We start from the raw sequence: 12,259 nt of genomic DNA, 5'->3' as shown, positions 1-12,259 counted from the left end.
ACGCCGGTGAAGTCCCAGGCCTTGGGGGGGACCAGCTGCCCCACTCGACCCCAGTCGCCAGCCACTGCCCGCGGGCCCTGCCGGCCAGGTCCCTGCCCCCGGCTCCCAGGGCCCGTGCCACAGACACGCCTTTGAAGTCCTAGGCCTTGGGCACCAGCTGCCCCACTCGACCTCAGATGCCGCTCATTGCCCTCAGGCTCCTTGCCTGCGAGCCGTGGAAAGCCCGCGAAGGTGGGGAAACGGCTCCCTGACCCGGAGACACCCCGCGAGCCTCTCCCAGGCGCAGGCCGTGGGTGCTGCTGCTTGCAGGGGTGTGACCAATGGGAAGCCTGCTGTCCCTGACGCTTACCTTCCCTGGGGCGGACAACGTGCTGGACCTCAGTTTCGATGAGAACGACGGGAGGGAGTTCTCACTCATTTTGTTCAGCTTTTCCAAGGAATGCTGTTGAGGGAGTCATCATCGATCCGAGCACATTCTGGGCGGCCTGGCCGGCTGACCCAGGCGGGCCGGGTGGCTCAGCGGGGCAAGCCGAGGGACTCAGGGTCCTCCCGGTGCCCGGGGCCGGGCAGAGCCACGCCACTGAGCCGGAGGAACGGACAGGCCCCTCTGGGAGCAAAACCCCACGTGCCCAGCGGGCCACCTGCACTAGCGGCCTCTCGGGCAGCCCCGGGAAAGCCTAAGGCCAGGGGCACGAGCTGACACCCAGGGAAGGCTTACCGTCTGGACGCTCCCGTCAGCAAGGTGCCCGTTCCGGGCCACGCTTCTTCCGGCCGTACCGCAAACCACAGGCACTCGGGGGCCAGGGAGGCCTTCGTGTCTCGGCCGACCGCGAGCCTGGCGTGGCCACTGCACCTGAGAAAGGGGGAGCAATCGCCCGCGGGCGTCACCAAGGTACCCAGGGGCTCCGCTCGCCACGCCGGGCAGAACGAATCCGCGACCACGCCTTGCGTCCGTCTGCCTGTCCTGTCCCTCGGCCCCCTGGGGCTGCCTGCGGACGGGCAACAAGCCACGGGCGCAGGGCACTGTGGGAGCGGGAGCGCGTGCCTCTTCGTGCGCACGGAGGGTCACGTGTGCTGGGAGGCTGGGCTAGGGGCTGTAGGGGGCTGCTGAGCCGGGCGGCCTGGGTCCCCGCAAGAGCACGCGTGCCTGGGGCGCAGGTCCTGGCCCCGGCGTCGCGTCAGGCGACTGGCACAGGCCCGGTGGCCTTGCACACCAGGGAGCCGCGCTGGACGCCTCTGGGCCACTGACGCGGGCCGGGCCCTGCCCCTCCCAAACACTCTCTGGCCACGCGGTGCCCTCCGACCTCCACACGCATCCGTTCCCGCCGCTGCCCACCCTTTCCACGTGCACCGTGGAAGCCAGCGCTGGATGGAACCTCAGGGCTCCCAGGGAAACCCAAAACCTGCCCCCAGGGAGTCTGGCCGCCCTGGCCCGCAGGCTACGGGGCAGAGGACGAGGCAGCGCCCTCCCAGGCGGCCACGGGACAAACGGTGCCCCCACCTCTCCACTCCGCCAGAATGGCCGGGGCGGCTAGGCTGCCCGGGCCCGGCCCCCAACTGACGCCGGCGCCAAAGCCCACCGAGCCGCGTGCGCGTTCCCTACCAGGGAGTCGGCGAGGCCACGGCCACGGGGCGCCAGGGCCCCGGCCCGCAAGGGAACGAGCATTCCCTGGGCTGCCCGCTCCGTGGGAGTGTGTTCCCACCTGCATGGAAATTCCCTCCCGCCAGCTCTGCCAAATGGACCGGGCCGCCGACGGCCGGAAGCTGCAGGGAGGGCAGCCGCAGACAGGCTTTGACCTTTGCAAGGATGCGGCCCGCGGCAGGCGACGTGGCCCCTGCCCACGGCCCAGGAACACGCGCGTGGCCCTCACAGGGAACACAAGGGCTGCAGCCCCGCAGGCCAGGGCCGCAGCGAGAGGAGACCACGTCGCCCTCGCCACGGGAGACGGACCTCTGCCAAGCGGCCCGCGGGGCCGAGGCACCGCGCCTGGCCTCAGGGATCGCAGGCCCGCGCCTGCCTGCCAGGTCACCGCAGAGGAACCTGCGGCCCACCCGAGAGGACGGGAGGCACACCGTGCCCGACTGCAAGGGGCAGTCCCTCCCGGGGTGTCTACTTTGGCCCCACCAGCTCCGTGCCCGAGGAGACAACGCCTCCGTGGCAGGCCCGGGCGGGGGCTGGGGGGCAGCCTCTTTGGCCGGGGCCCTGTTGAGGGCCCCTGTTGAAAGGCCACCGCCCCTGGCGCCCTTCCTCCGGAGACCAGCGGCCAGGAGGGCCCTGAGGAGGGGGACCGCCGTGCCACACCGCTGCACCCTGAAGCCGGCCCTGGGAGCCACTGACTTTGCCATCCACGGGAGGAGGCCGCAGGACTCCGCGTAACCCACGACGGACGCGGGGACGCCACGAGACACCAGGGCTGAGCAGGCCCGGGCACTCCCCCAGGGCGCGGTCCCCTCTGGACCGTGCCGTTCCCGTTCAGGCCTTCGGCCGGCACGGCATGCCGACTTCACCCCGGGCCCGAAGCGCCGGCGCCACTTGCCGCCTTGCGTGGCCGCCGGGCAGGGCCGATGGTTCCAACCTGGCCGGTGCCGCAGCCCGGCCTCTTGCCCTGGCCCAGAAGCCCGAGCCAGGGGCCGCTCCACGTACGTCAGTGAGAGAAAGGGCTCGTGTCCAGGGATGGCCGCCGCCTCGGGCTGGGGCTCCCGCGCCCCCCACGGCCCGCCAGGCTTGCCTCGCCCGGCCCCTCAACACACACCGCCGCGCGCTTAGGCCCGCACAGCCCTCCGGGCCCTCGCAGGCCCCAGCCCTCGACTCCCAAGGGCCGGTGCCACAAGACACGCCGGTGAAGTCCCAGGCCTTGGGGGGGACCAGCTGCCCCACTCGACCCCAGTCGCCAGCCACTGCCCGCGGGCCCTGCCGGCCAGGTCCCTGCCCCCGGCTCCCAGGGCCCGTGCCACAGACACGCCTTTGAAGTCCTAGGCCTTGGGCACCAGCTGCCCCACTCGACCTCAGATGCCGCTCATTGCCCTCAGGCTCCTTGCCTGCGAGCCGTGGAAAGCCCGCGAAGGTGGGGAAACGGCTCCCTGACCCGGAGACACCCCGCGAGCCTCTCCCAGGCGCAGGCCGTGGGTGCTGCTGCTTGCAGGGGTGTGACCAATGGGAAGCCTGCTGTCCCTGACGCTTACCTTCCCTGGGGCGGACAACGTGCTGGACCTCAGTTTCGATGAGAACGACGGGAGGGAGTTCTCACTCATTTTGTTCAGCTTTTCCAAGGAATGCTGTTGAGGGAGTCATCATCGATCCGAGCACATTCTGGGCGGCCTGGCCGGCTGACCCAGGCGGGCCGGGTGGCTCAGCGGGGCAAGCCGAGGGACTCAGGGTCCTCCCGGTGCCCGGGGCCGGGCAGAGCCACGCCACTGAGCCGGAGGAACGGACAGGCCCCTCTGGGAGCAAAACCCCACGTGCCCAGCGGGCCACCTGCACTAGCGGCCTCTCGGGCAGCCCCGGGAAAGCCTAAGGCCAGGGGCACGAGCTGACACCCAGGGAAGGCTTACCGTCTGGACGCTCCCGTCAGCAAGGTGCCCGTTCCGGGCCACGCTTCTTCCGGCCGTACCGCAAACCACAGGCACTCGGGGGCCAGGGAGGCCTTCGTGTCTCGGCCGACCGCGAGCCTGGCGTGGCCACTGCACCTGAGAAAGGGGGAGCAATCGCCCGCGGGCGTCACCAAGGTACCCAGGGGCTCCGCTCGCCACGCCGGGCAGAACGAATCCGCGACCACGCCTTGCGTCCGTCTGCCTGTCCTGTCCCTCGGCCCCCTGGGGCTGCCTGCGGACGGGCAACAAGCCACGGGCGCAGGGCACTGTGGGAGCGGGAGCGCGTGCCTCTTCGTGCGCACGGAGGGTCACGTGTGCTGGGAGGCTGGGCTAGGGGCTGTAGGGGGCTGCTGAGCCGGGCGGCCTGGGTCCCCGCAAGAGCACGCGTGCCTGGGGCGCAGGTCCTGGCCCCGGCGTCGCGTCAGGCGACTGGCACAGGCCCGGTGGCCTTGCACACCAGGGAGCCGCGCTGGACGCCTCTGGGCCACTGACGCGGGCCGGGCCCTGCCCCTCCCAAACACTCTCTGGCCACGCGGTGCCCTCCGACCTCCACACGCATCCGTTCCCGCCGCTGCCCACCCTTTCCACGTGCACCGTGGAAGCCAGCGCTGGATGGAACCTCAGGGCTCCCAGGGAAACCCAAAACCTGCCCCCAGGGAGTCTGGCCGCCCTGGCCCGCAGGCTACGGGGCAGAGGACGAGGCAGCGCCCTCCCAGGCGGCCACGGGACAAACGGTGCCCCCACCTCTCCACTCCGCCAGAATGGCCGGGGCGGCTAGGCTGCCCGGGCCCGGCCCCCAACTGACGCCGGCGCCAAAGCCCACCGAGCCGCGTGCGCGTTCCCTACCAGGGAGTCGGCGAGGCCACGGCCACGGGGCGCCAGGGCCCCGGCCCGCAAGGGAACGAGCATTCCCTGGGCTGCCCGCTCCGTGGGAGTGTGTTCCCACCTGCATGGAAATTCCCTCCCGCCAGCTCTGCCAAATGGACCGGGCCGCCGACGGCCGGAAGCTGCAGGGAGGGCAGCCGCAGACAGGCTTTGACCTTTGCAAGGATGCGGCCCGCGGCAGGCGACGTGGCCCCTGCCCACGGCCCAGGAACACGCGCGTGGCCCTCACAGGGAACACAAGGGCTGCAGCCCCGCAGGCCAGGGCCGCAGCGAGAGGAGACCACGTCGCCCTCGCCACGGGAGACGGACCTCTGCCAAGCGGCCCGCGGGGCCGAGGCACCGCGCCTGGCCTCAGGGATCGCAGGCCCGCGCCTGCCTGCCAGGTCACCGCACAGGAACCTGCGGCCCACCCGAGAGGACGGGAGGCACACCGTGCCCGACTGCAAGGGGCAGTCCCTCCCGGGGTGTCTACTTTGGCCCCACCAGCTCCGTGCCCGAGGAGACAACGCCTCCGTGGCAGGCCCGGGCGGGGGCTGGGGGGCAGCCTCTTTGGCCGGGGCCCTGTTGAGGGCCCCTGTTGAAAGGCCACCGCCCCTGGCGCCCTTCCTCCGGAGACCAGCGGCCAGGAGGGCCCTGAGGAGGGGGACCGCCGTGCCACACCGCTGCACCCTGAAGCCGGCCCTGGGAGCCACTGACTTTGCCATCCACGGGAGGAGGCCGCAGGACTCCGCGTAACCCACGACGGACGCGGGGACGCCACGAGACACCAGGGCTGAGCAGGCCCGGGCACTCCCCCAGGGCGCGGTCCCCTCTGGACCGTGCCGTTCCCGTTCAGGCCTTCGGCCGGCACGGCATGCCGACTTCACCCCGGGCCCGAAGCGCCGGCGCCACTTGCCGCCTTGCGTGGCCGCCGGGCAGGGCCGATGGTTCCAACCTGGCCGGTGCCGCAGCCCGGCCTCTTGCCCTGGCCCAGAAGCCCGAGCCAGGGGCCGCTCCACGTACGTCAGCGAGAGAAAGGGCTCGTGTCCAGGGATGGCCGCCGCCTCGGGCTGGGGCTCCCGCGCCCCCCACGGCCCGCCAGGCTTGCCTCGCCCGGCCCCTCAACACACACCGCCGCGCGCTTAGGCCCGCACAGCCCTCCGGGCCCTCGCAGGCCCCAGCCCTCGACTCCCAAGGGCCGGTGGCACAAGACACGCCGGTGAAGTCCCAGGCCTTGGGGGGGACCAGCTGCCCCACTCGACCCCAGTCGCCAGCCACTGCCCGCGGGCCCTGCCGGCCAGGTCCCTGCCCCCGGCTCCCAGGGCCCGTGCCACAGACACGCCTTTGAAGTCCTAGGCCTTGGGCACCAGCTGCCCCACTCGACCTCAGATGCCGCTCATTGCCCTCAGGCTCCTTGCCTGCGAGCCGTGGAAAGCCCGCGAAGGTGGGGAAACGGCTCCCTGACCCGGAGACACCCCGCGAGCCTCTCCCAGGCGCAGGCCGTGGGTGCTGCTGCTTGCAGGGGTGTGACCAATGGGAAGCCTGCTGTCCCTGACGCTTACCTTCCCTGGGGCGGACAACGTGCTGGACCTCAGTTTCGATGAGAACGACGGGAGGGAGTTCTCACTCATTTTGTTCAGCTTTTCCAAGGAATGCTGTTGAGGGAGTCATCATCGATCCGAGCACATTCTGGGCGGCCTGGCCGGCTGACCCAGGCGGGCCGGGTGGCTCAGCGGGGCAAGCCGAGGGACTCAGGGTCCTCCCGGTGCCCGGGGCCGGGCAGAGCCACGCCACTGAGCCGGAGGAACGGACAGGCCCCTCTGGGAGCAAAACCCCACGTGCCCAGCGGGCCACCTGCACTAGCGGCCTCTCGGGCAGCCCCGGGAAAGCCTAAGGCCAGGGGCACGAGCTGACACCCAGGGAAGGCTTACCGTCTGGACGCTCCCGTCAGCAAGGTGCCCGTTCCGGGCCACGCTTCTTCCGGCCGTACCGCAAACCACAGGCACTCGGGGGCCAGGGAGGCCTTCGTGTCTCGGCCGACCGCGAGCCTGGCGTGGCCACTGCACCTGAGAAAGGGGGAGCAATCGCCCGCGGGCGTCACCAAGGTACCCAGGGGCTCCGCTCGCCACGCCGGGCAGAACGAATCCGCGACCACGCCTTGCGTCCGTCTGCCTGTCCTGTCCCTCGGCCCCCTGGGGCTGCCTGCGGACGGGCAACAAGCCACGGGCGCAGGGCACTGTGGGAGCGGGAGCGCGTGCCTCTTCGTGCGCACGGAGGGTCACGTGTGCTGGGAGGCTGGGCTAGGGGCTGTAGGGGGCTGCTGAGCCGGGCGGCCTGGGTCCCCGCAAGAGCACGCGTGCCTGGGGCGCAGGTCCTGGCCCCGGCGTCGCGTCAGGCGACTGGCACAGGCCCGGTGGCCTTGCACACCAGGGAGCCGCGCTGGACGCCTCTGGGCCACTGACGCGGGCCGGGCCCTGCCCCTCCCAAACACTCTCTGGCCACGCGGTGCCCTCCGACCTCCACACGCATCCGTTCCCGCCGCTGCCCACCCTTTCCACGTGCACCGTGGAAGCCAGCGCTGGATGGAACCTCAGGGCTCCCAGGGAAACCCAAAACCTGCCCCCAGGGAGTCTGGCCGCCCTGGCCCGCAGGCTACGGGGCAGAGGACGAGGCAGCGCCCTCCCAGGCGGCCACGGGACAAACGGTGCCCCCACCTCTCCACTCCGCCAGAATGGCCGGGGCGGCTAGGCTGCCCGGGCCCGGCCCCCAACTGACGCCGGCGCCAAAGCCCACCGAGCCGCGTGCGCGTTCCCTACCAGGGAGTCGGCGAGGCCACGGCCACGGGGCGCCAGGGCCCCGGCCCGCAAGGGAACGAGCATTCCCTGGGCTGCCCGCTCCGTGGGAGTGTGTTCCCACCTGCATGGAAATTCCCTCCCGCCAGCTCTGCCAAATGGACCGGGCCGCCGACGGCCGGAAGCTGCAGGGAGGGCAGCCGCAGACAGGCTTTGACCTTTGCAAGGATGCGGCCCGCGGCAGGCGACGTGGCCCCTGCCCACGGCCCAGGAACACGCGCGTGGCCCTCACAGGGAACACAAGGGCTGCAGCCCCGCAGGCCAGGGCCGCAGCGAGAGGAGACCACGTCGCCCTCGCCACGGGAGACGGACCTCTGCCAAGCGGCCCGCGGGGCCGAGGCACCGCGCCTGGCCTCAGGGATCGCAGGCCCGCGCCTGCCTGCCAGGTCACCGCACAGGAACCTGCGGCCCACCCGAGAGGACGGGAGGCACACCGTGCCCGACTGCAAGGGGCAGTCCCTCCCGGGGTGTCTACTTTGGCCCCACCAGCTCCGTGCCCGAGGAGACAACGCCTCCGTGGCAGGCCCGGGCGGGGGCTGGGGGGCAGCCTCTTTGGCCGGGGCCCTGTTGAGGGCCCCTGTTGAAAGGCCACCGCCCCTGGCGCCCTTCCTCCGGAGACCAGCGGCCAGGAGGGCCCTGAGGAGGGGGACCGCCGTGCCACACCGCTGCACCCTGAAGCCGGCCCTGGGAGCCACTGACTTTGCCATCCACGGGAGGAGGCCGCAGGACTCCGCGTAACCCACGACGGACGCGGGGACGCCACGAGACACCAGGGCTGAGCAGGCCCGGGCACTCCCCCAGGGCGCGGTCCCCTCTGGACCGTGCCGTTCCCGTTCAGGCCTTCGGCCGGCACGGCATGCCGACTTCACCCCGGGCCCGAAGCGCCGGCGCCACTTGCCGCCTTGCGTGGCCGCCGGGCAGGGCCGATGGTTCCAACCTGGCCGGTGCCGCAGCCCGGCCTCTTGCCCTGGCCCAGAAGCCCGAGCCAGGGGCCGCTCCACGTACGTCAGTGAGAGAAAGGGCTCGTGTCCAGGGATGGCCGCCGCCTCGGGCTGGGGCTCCCGCGCCCCCCACGGCCCGCCAGGCTTGCCTCGCCCGGCCCCTCAACACACACCGCCGCGCGCTTAGGCCCGCACAGCCCTCCGGGCCCTCGCAGGCCCCAGCCCTCGACTCCCAAGGGCCGGTGCCACAAGACACGCCGGTGAAGTCCCAGGCCTTGGGGGGGACCAGCTGCCCCACTCGACCCCAGTCGCCAGCCACTGCCCGCGGGCCCTGCCGGCCAGGTCCCTGCCCCCGGCTCCCAGGGCCCGTGCCACAGACACGCCTTTGAAGTCCTAGGCCTTGGGCACCAGCTGCCCCACTCGACCTCAGATGCCGCTCATTGCCCTCAGGCTCCTTGCCTGCGAGCCGTGGAAAGCCCGCGAAGGTGGGGAAACGGCTCCCTGACCCGGAGACACCCCGCGAGCCTCTCCCAGGCGCAGGCCGTGGGTGCTGCTGCTTGCAGGGGTGTGACCAATGGGAAGCCTGCTGTCCCTGACGCTTACCTTCCCTGGGGCGGACAACGTGCTGGACCTCAGTTTCGATGAGAACGACGGGAGGGAGTTCTCACTCATTTTGTTCAGCTTTTCCAAGGAATGCTGTTGAGGGAGTCATCATCGATCCGAGCACATTCTGGGCGGCCTGGCCGGCTGACCCAGGCGGGCCGGGTGGCTCAGCGGGGCAAGCCGAGGGACTCAGGGTCCTCCCGGTGCCCGGGGCCGGGCAGAGCCACGCCACTGAGCCGGAGGAACGGACAGGCCCCTCTGGGAGCAAAACCCCACGTGCCCAGCGGGCCACCTGCACTAGCGGCCTCTCGGGCAGCCCCGGGAAAGCCTAAGGCCAGGGGCACGAGCTGACACCCAGGGAAGGCTTACCGTCTGGACGCTCCCGTCAGCAAGGTGCCCGTTCCGGGCCACGCTTCTTCCGGCCGTACCGCAAACCACAGGCACTCGGGGGCCAGGGAGGCCTTCGTGTCTCGGCCGACCGCGAGCCTGGCGTGGCCACTGCACCTGAGAAAGGGGGAGCAATCGCCCGCGGGCGTCACCAAGGTACCCAGGGGCTCCGCTCGCCACGCCGGGCAGAACGAATCCGCGACCACGCCTTGCGTCCGTCTGCCTGTCCTGTCCCTCGGCCCCCTGGGGCTGCCTGCGGACGGGCAACAAGCCACGGGCGCAGGGCACTGTGGGAGCGGGAGCGCGTGCCTCTTCGTGCGCACGGAGGGTCACGTGTGCTGGGAGGCTGGGCTAGGGGCTGTAGGGGGCTGCTGAGCCGGGCGGCCTGGGTCCCCGCAAGAGCACGCGTGCCTGGGGCGCAGGTCCTGGCCCCGGCGTCGCGTCAGGCGACTGGCACAGGCCCGGTGGCCTTGCACACCAGGGAGCCGCGCTGGACGCCTCTGGGCCACTGACGCGGGCCGGGCCCTGCCCCTCCCAAACACTCTCTGGCCACGCGGTGCCCTCCGACCTCCACACGCATCCGTTCCCGCCGCTGCCCACCCTTTCCACGTGCACCGTGGAAGCCAGCGCTGGATGGAACCTCAGGGCTCCCAGGGAAACCCAAAACCTGCCCCCAGGGAGTCTGGCCGCCCTGGCCCGCAGGCTACGGGGCAGAGGACGAGGCAGCGCCCTCCCAGGCGGCCACGGGACAAACGGTGCCCCCACCTCTCCACTCCGCCAGAATGGCCGGGGCGGCTAGGCTGCCCGGGCCCGGCCCCCAACTGACGCCGGCGCCAAAGCCCACCGAGCCGCGTGCGCGTTCCCTACCAGGGAGTCGGCGAGGCCACGGCCACGGGGCGCCAGGGCCCCGGCCCGCAAGGGAACGAGCATTCCCTGGGCTGCCCGCTCCGTGGGAGTGTGTTCCCACCTGCATGGAAATTCCCTCCCGCCAGCTCTGCCAAATGGACCGGGCCGCCGACGGCCGGAAGCTGCAGGGAGGGCAGCCGCAGACAGGCTTTGACCTTTGCAAGGATGCGGCCCGCGGCAGGCGACGTGGCCCCTGCCCACGGCCCAGGAACACGCGCGTGGCCCTCACAGGGAACACAAGGGCTGCAGCCCCGCAGGCCAGGGCCGCAGCGAGAGGAGACCACGTCGCCCTCGCCACGGGAGACGGACCTCTGCCAAGCGGCCCGCGGGGCCGAGGCACCGCGCCTGGCCTCAGGGATCGCAGGCCCGCGCCTGCCTGCCAGGTCACCGCAGAGGAACCTGCGGCCCACCCGAGAGGACGGGAGGCACACCGTGCCCGACTGCAAGGGGCAGTCCCTCCCGGGGTGTCTACTTTGGCCCCACCAGCTCCGTGCCCGAGGAGACAACGCCTCCGTGGCAGGCCCGGGCGGGGGCTGGGGGGCAGCCTCTTTGGCCGGGGCCCTGTTGAGGGCCCCTGTTGAAAGGCCACCGCCCCTGGCGCCCTTCCTCCGGAGACCAGCGGCCAGGAGGGCCCTGAGGAGGGGGACCGCCGTGCCACACCGCTGCACCCTGAAGCCGGCCCTGGGAGCCACTGACTTTGCCATCCACGGGAGGAGGCCGCAGGACTCCGCGTAACCCACGACGGACGCGGGGACGCCACGAGACACCAGGGCTGAGCAGGCCCGGGCACTCCCCCAGGGCGCGGTCCCCTCTGGACCGTGCCGTTCCCGTTCAGGCCTTCGGCCGGCACGGCATGCCGACTTCACCCCAGGCCCGAAGCGCCGGCGCCACTTGCCGCCTTGCGTGGCCGCCGGGCAGGGCCGATGGTTCCAACCTGGCCGGTGCCGCAGCCCGGCCTCTTGCCCTGGCCCAGAAGCCCGAGCCAGGGGCCGCTCCACGTACGTCAGTGAGAGAAAGGGCTCGTGTCCAGGGATGGCCGCCGCCTCGGGCTGGGGCTCCCGCGCCCCCCACGGCCCGCCAGGCTTGCCTCGCCCGGCCCCTCAACACACACCGCCGCGCGCTTAGGCCCGCACAGCCCTCCGGGCCCTCGCAGGCCCCAGCCCTCGACTCCCAAGGGCCGGTGCCACAAGACACGCCGGTGAAGTCCCAGGCCTTGGGGGGGACCAGCTGCCCCACTCGACCCCAGTCGCCAGCCACTGCCCGCGGGCCCTGCCGGCCAGGTCCCTGCCCCCGGCTCCCAGGGCCCGTGCCACAGACACGCCTTTGAAGTCCTAGGCCTTGGGCACCAGCTGCCCCACTCGACCTCAGATGCCGCTCATTGCCCTCAGGCTCCTTGCCTGCGAGCCGTGGAAAGCCCGCGAAGGTGGGGAAACGGCTCCCTGACCCGGAGACACCCCGCGAGCCTCTCCCAGGCGCAGGCCGTGGGTGCTGCTGCTTGCAGGGGTGTGACCAATGGGAAGCCTGCTGTCCCTGACGCTTACCTTCCCTGGGGCGGACAACGTGCTGGACCTCAGTTTCGATGAGAACGACGGGAGGGAGTTCTCACTCATTTTGTTCAGCTTTTCCAAGGAATGCTGTTGAGGGAGTCATCATCGATCCGAGCACATTCTGGGCGGCCTGGCCGGCTGACCCAGGCGGGCCGGGTGGCTCAGCGGGGCAAGCCGAGGGACTCAGGGTCCTCCCGGTGCCCGGGGCCGGGCAGAGCCACGCCACTGAGCCGGAGGAACGGACAGGCCCCTCTGGGAGCAAAACCCCACGTGCCCAGCGGGCCACCTGCACTAGCGGCCTCTCGGGCAGCCCCGGGAAAGCCTAAGGCCAGGGGCACGAGCTGACACCCAGGGAAGGCTTACCGTCTGGACGCTCCCGTCAGCAAGGTGCCCGTTCCGGGCCACGCTTCTTCCGGCCGTACCGCAAACCACAGGCACTCGGGGGCCAGGGAGGCCTTCGTGTCTCGGCCGACCGCGAGCCTGGCGTGGCCACTGCACCTGAGAAAGGGGGAGCAATCGCCCGCGGGCGTCACCAAGGTACCCAGGGGCTCCGCTCGCCACGCCGGGC

The 12,259-nt window shown here is 71.8% G+C and overlaps 5 non-coding genes across 5 annotated transcripts; all 5 read right to left on the bottom strand.

Moving 5' to 3' along the window:
* Positions 1–373: 373 nt before the first annotated feature.
* On the bottom strand, positions 374–467 carry LOC128773261 (small nucleolar RNA SNORD116). Its single transcript, XR_008417538.1, has one exon. It is a non-coding gene; the product is annotated as a small nucleolar RNA SNORD116 (small nucleolar RNA).
* Positions 468–3,207: 2,740 nt separating this feature from the next.
* On the bottom strand, positions 3,208–3,301 carry LOC128773260 (small nucleolar RNA SNORD116). Its single transcript, XR_008417537.1, has one exon. It is a non-coding gene; the product is annotated as a small nucleolar RNA SNORD116 (small nucleolar RNA).
* Positions 3,302–6,041: 2,740 nt separating this feature from the next.
* On the bottom strand, positions 6,042–6,135 carry LOC128773259 (small nucleolar RNA SNORD116). Its single transcript, XR_008417536.1, has one exon. It is a non-coding gene; the product is annotated as a small nucleolar RNA SNORD116 (small nucleolar RNA).
* A 2,740-nt stretch (positions 6,136–8,875) lies between these two features.
* LOC128773258 (small nucleolar RNA SNORD116) lies at positions 8,876–8,969 on the bottom strand. The gene has a single exon (XR_008417535.1). It is a non-coding gene; the product is annotated as a small nucleolar RNA SNORD116 (small nucleolar RNA).
* Positions 8,970–11,709: 2,740 nt separating this feature from the next.
* On the bottom strand, positions 11,710–11,803 carry LOC128773257 (small nucleolar RNA SNORD116). The gene has a single exon (XR_008417534.1). It is a non-coding gene; the product is annotated as a small nucleolar RNA SNORD116 (small nucleolar RNA).
* Between the last annotated feature and the right edge of the window lie 456 nt (positions 11,804–12,259).

Source organism: Panthera pardus, unplaced genomic scaffold (assembly GCF_024362965.1).
Source record: "Panthera pardus isolate Hobbes unplaced genomic scaffold, ASM2436296v1 HiC_scaffold_24, whole genome shotgun sequence".
Taxonomy (NCBI): domain Eukaryota; kingdom Metazoa; phylum Chordata; class Mammalia; order Carnivora; family Felidae; genus Panthera; species Panthera pardus.
Note: the sequence above shows the minus strand (reverse complement) of the source record. Positions and strands in the feature narration are given on the sequence as shown.